Below are 5,740 nucleotides of genomic sequence, written 5' to 3' on the forward strand. Positions count from 1 at the left end.
GCAGGACATTGAAGGGTGAGGTAGATGGGGGGCTGGGTGCAGGACATGGGAGGAATAGGCAGTGGGGGAGATGGGGTGGGGCACTGGAGGTGGTTGGTGATGGGGGGCAGATGCAGGATTAGGTGGGGGTGGTTGCAGAACATGGGGGCAGGGTACGTGGTGATGGGGTGGATACAGGACACAGTGGGAGGCATAGGTGGGAGATGGAGGGCATGGGGTGGAGATATCAGTCAAGCCTGAGTGATGATTCTAGGCACAGAGGATTGGGACAGTTTTGCCTGTGTCCATTCATCCACTTCAGGAAAGCTCTTTGGCTGGCCGTGCCAGCTCCATGCACTGCTGCCTGTATGTCTGAACCAGGTTCCGCAGGGTGGCTGTGGGGCACCCTCTCAGCCTAGCCAGGGAAATCCAAAGCACCTGCCCACCCTCAGGGATGATGCCAGTGCTGCCCTGAACAAATGCAGAGGTCACCTTGAAGTTTGCTCATGTCGATCGCAGGGCTTGACAACCTGTGATAAAAGCACCCGCAGTTGCCAGCACCTTGTCAGCATGAGCTGACGTGGGAGCGGAGCTCCTGAGTTTTGTTCCTGAGTGGGGGGGGAGGGGAGGGCATGTTCAGTTTAGAGCACAGAACCAGGGCTCTATGTCTGGCTCTGCTACTGCCTAGCTGTGTGGCTCAGACAAATCCCTTCTCTCCGTGCAGCTGTAAAATGGAGAGTGTAATAATTACCCATGCCACCAGGCTGCCCAGGCTTCATTACTGTTTGGCATGTGCTTGATTGTTATTGTTTATAAGTATAGAACTAAGGGCTAATTAACAAGTTTATGAGCTGAGAAGGAGACTTTGAGCCAGGCCCTATTTAAAATTGTGCCAGGGATGCTGTCTGCAGACTAGTACAGAACCATAAGCTCTCTTCAGGGGAAGACTGAACGCACTTTAGTTTAAGCTGCACTGACCCGTGAAGATAAACTGGGGTTAGAGCAGCTACTGTGCCTGCAAATTATGCAGGCCAGAGACAAGGGGAGGGTCTGTCATTTATGCAATTCCTTGTGTACAGGGCATTACGGGAAAAAGGTCTCCTTGCTTCCAATACAATGAACCTTTTCTGCACAGGCTCTTCTGCCCCTACCTACACCACCCAGCGCTGTGGGGTGCTGGGCACGGGAGTAGCTACCCCAATGTGCTAGTGCAAGTCATGTATGCACTAATCCAGCATGTCTGTCTATCATCTATGCTAGGACATTGCCCCAGTCAGCAATATCAGCAGCTAAAAATCACAAGAAGGCCTCCAGGAGGTGCAGGGCCCTTGCTGGCTCCAAACCAGCTGTTGGTCTTTCTCTTCAGAGAGCCTCTTGAGTAGATGGGCTAATCCGTCCCTCTGCCATTAAACCCTCCAATAAAGTATCTTCTCTGGCCAGGAGAAATCAGGGGGCAGGGGTGCACAAAGGGAGCCCAAATGAGCTCCCCCTCATATTAGTTGTCACTTCATGTATGTAACTAGGTGCGGAAATTACCACCTCCGAGGTAGAGTAAGTCCCAGGGGAGCGGAACTGATGGGCAGAGTACACCTTGCAGATGCAGTTTGCCAGCTGGATGTCAGCTGGTAGAGAGCAGGGCTCAGAGTTGATTGGGATGCGTGTAGACCCAGAAGCCATCGTGAGAACATAAAGCTGAGCGGTGTCTGAAGACAGATAATGCCACTGAAGAGTGTGACTCCCCAAGGAGCTTGGTATTGCCTCCTCCTATGCATGTTAACCAGATTGCTGCTGATCAACCGAAAGGGTGAGGAGAGGAGAAACAAGGAAGAGAACCCTGTCACCCAGCTGCCAAACCCACCCCTGAGACAAACCTTGCCCTCACGCGCACACCCTTTTTCGAACTCTTCGTTCAAGTCAGTTTCAATGACCCTGTGGCCCTGGAAAGGTACCAGGGAAGTGCTCTCCAAAGTATCTGCCTGGGGCAGGCAGAATTGCGCTAATGGGGGGGGGAAATAGATACAAGGGGCCCAGTTTGCAGGATATCTTAAACGACTGCCTGAAACTCCATGCGTTCAATGTGCTGTTCCCAGGAGAGAGAGACATTTACTAACACAGCTGGCTTTTTATTAACCAATTGATTCCAAATGTACCTGCTGTGACAGGTTGGGTCACAGAAACCCCCTTGGGAACTGCCACCTGATGTGCTGAGACTACCTCTGAGCCCGTTTTCCCTGGCAGCTTGAGACTTCAGTGCCCTGCCTGGTTTGAGCCAGACATGCTAGCCTGCTACAAACACAGACCCAGGTCTGAACAACGTCCCCCAAAAGCTGCAGGCTTAACTGAAAACAGCTTAAGAAGTGTTCCAGTCTCCAACACTTAGGTTCCCAACTCCCAGGCCCCTTCCTCAACTATGGCATCCCCATATCACGCTGCCAACCAGGCTGGGGCGTCTGATGCCGGTTTGGGACATGGTGTGGGTGGTGGAGCCAGGTCAGAAGCATAGATGATGCAACTAGGGGTGCTGCCTCACCCCCTGACTCAAAGTGGTTTCCATCATATCCAGGGTTTACAGTTTGGTTCAATGGCTTTCAGCACCCCCACTGTACAAATTGTTCCAGCCCCCCTGGTCAGAGGATTGTCTTACACTGAACGAAAGGCCTAGAACGGGGTCGACAACCTACGGCACGCGTACCAAAGGTGGCACGCAAGCCGATTTTTGATGGCACGCGGGGCAGACTGAGCCGCTCAGCCCGCCGCTGCTCTGGGGGTTCCCGCTGCTGGCCCCTTGCCAGCCGGGGTCCCTCTGCCAGTCCCACTCAGCACCCGCTACTGGCCTGGGTGAAGGAACCCCAGGCTGGCAGCGGGGTGAGACCCCAGTTGGCAGGAGCCGGTGGTGGAAACCCCAGAGGGGGGCTGGCGGAGATGCTCAGCCCACCCCTGAAACCTCAGAGCTGGGCAGGCTGACCTGCTCAGCCCGCTGCCGCTCTGGGGTTCCGGCTGCTGACCCCTTGCCAGCCGGGGTCCCCGCCGCAGCCCCACTCCCCTCGCTTCCAGTTGGAGTTCCAGCGCAGGCCCCCTACCAGACAGGGTCCAGGCCGCCGGCCCTGCTCAGCCCTACCAGCCACCAGCTCCACTCACCTCAGCTGCCGATCTGGGATTCCAGCCGCTGACCTCCTGCCAGCCAGTTATCAACTGATCACTCAGAAGCCTGCGTGCAGCTTAAAGTATCCAAATACATGCCACCAGACATTGGAAAGCTCAGCAAGGAAAAGCAAGGGCCAGGATCACACTAAACTAATAAGATCTGCATTTTAATTTAATTTTAAATAAAGCTTCTGAAACATTTTGAAAACCTTGTTTACTTTACATATAACAGTAGTATGGTTATATAGTATAGACTTAGAGAGAGACCTTCTAAAAACATTAAAATGTATTACCAGCATGCAAAGCCTTAAATTAGAGTGTATACATGAAGACTCGGCACACCACTGCTGAAAGGTTGCCAACCCCTGGGTTAAAACATGGATGTCTAGCCACACTAGACAAATAAACCCATGGGCCCTAAGAAGGGATGTGGATTGGTCCTATTGGTGTGTGTATGTGGATGGGCCTATGGAAGGCAGGGGAGCTGTGGATGGGCCACAGGGGGGTGTATATGAGCCTGTGACAAAGTTCCTCCTCTATCTTGGTGGGTCCTGCGCTTATTGGCGAATTTTCTTGCCTCAGAGATTCACCATGTGAGTTGGGGGAACAGCCCAGAGACCTTCCCCTCTGGAAGAACCCACAGTCCAGGTCAATTGGGAGGTTTGGGGGGAACCCGGGCCCACCCTCTACTCCGGGTTCCAGCCCAGGGCCCTGTGGACTGCAGCTGTCTAGAGTGCCTCCTGTAACAGCTGCATGACAGCTACAACTCCCTGGGCTACTTCCCCATGGCCTCCTCCAAACACCTTCTTTATTCTCATCACAGGACCTTCCTCCTGGTGTCTGATAATGCTTGTGCTCCTCAGTCCTCCAGCAGCACACCCTCTCACTCTCAGCTCCTTGCACCTCTTGATCCCAGCTCCTCACACTCTCCCCACAAACTGAAGTGAGCTCCTTTTTAAAACCCAGGTGCCCTGATTAGCCTGCCTTAATTGATTCTAGCAGCTTCTTCTTAATTGGCTCTAGGTGTCCTAATTAGCCTGCCTGCCTTAACTGGTTCTAGCAGGTTCCTGATTACTCTAGTGCAGCCCCTGCTCTGGTCACTCAGGGAACAGAAAACTACTCATCCAGTGACCAGTATATTTGCCCTCTACCAGACTCCTGTACCCCACTGGTCTGGGTCTGTCACAAGCCCTACAGTGGATAATGGGGGCTGCGGATGGGCCATACAGGGTATGTGTGGAGGATGGTCTCACAGGAAGAAAGGGGCTGTCGATGGGCCCTATGGGTAACGGGTGTGTGGAAGAGTCCCAGACAGGTCTCATCACAGGAGACCGGCTTCTGCCCAGTTAATACCCTGCAGGAAAGGAGAACCAACAAGGAACAGGGAGGGGTGAGTGAATGTGAGGATGATAGATGTCACATAAGGCAAAAGGACCTGTGGAACTGACTGCCACAAGAACTCTGAGAGGCCAAGGGATCAGAGGTTGATGTGGAGAATGGGAACTGTCACACTCTCTTTAGGGCACAAGCCAGTCTTGAATTCATGAGGGGCCTTTCCCAAGGGGCAGGTCACTCTGTCAAGGCAGGGGGCTCCTTGCACCATCCTCTGATGCAGCTGGGACCGAGCCCTGTCAGAGATGGGATACTGGGTGACACAGGCCCCTGGGCTGATCTATTCTGCCAGCCCCAGGGTTGCTATGAGGATTGAGAAGGACTAAGGAGATGAATGATGGAGGAAAAGGAGTGATGCAAGGGAGGGGAGAGGCAGCTCAGGGGGGCACTGCCTGCCTGCCAGGAGCTTGTTAAATTCAGATTGAAAGCCTTAAAAGACAGGTGTGTTCCTCCTAGAAGGGAGACAGAGGAGGGTGTTGTGCTGCTCAAGGACATGGCAAGGCATGATATGAGATATGATACAATCCCGTCCCTGCATGGTTTATACTTCTTGAGCTTGCGGCATTCAAGCAGCAGGGAAAGCACATTGAGCCCTTTGCTCAGCTGCAGGATTCCTGCCCATGGAGGGTGAGTTCATGCGCAGATCTGAGCTGCTGAGCTTTCCTCTTGCCCTGTCCTGGTCCTGCTACAGGTAGGGCTTGAGTGGGTGTTAGAAATACCCGGGAATATACCATGACTCTCCCCACAGCTTTCTCAGTGGCACCACATTCAAAATGGCTGTTGATGGAGCAGAGACCAGTATGCCTGCCAGGCAGTTGCTGTATCAGGCGGGCCAGCAGGCACCACTGAGCCACGCCGAGCTGCTGGAGAAGGAGCTGTCACAACCAAGCCCCTGTGCTGTGGCAGGAGGGGTTGTGGATGGGGCAGACCTGCATCCCTGCAATGGTCTATAGGGGCTATTGTAGCAGGGACACAAGTGAGGACTGCCCTATCCTGCACTGGGGGCAGCCCTTGAATGTCCCTGCCCTCAGGGGCCTGCTTTCAGAAAAATTTCAGAGGACGGAGATGTGGCAGCATACAGAGCATTACATGCAATTCTATTGTATCCTGCAAAGCCTGGGGAAGGGGCAGCGTGGGATACATAATGGAAAAAGTGTGTATGTGCGTGTGGGGGAATCAAGGTCTGGGAGGGGCCAACTGCCCCACTTGCGCCATAGCAGATGAT

This window comes from Terrapene carolina, unplaced genomic scaffold (genome assembly GCF_002925995.2).
Source record: "Terrapene carolina triunguis isolate 2854851 unplaced genomic scaffold, T_m_triunguis-2.0 Scaffold51, whole genome shotgun sequence".
Taxonomy (NCBI): Eukaryota; Metazoa; Chordata; order Testudines; family Emydidae; genus Terrapene; species Terrapene triunguis.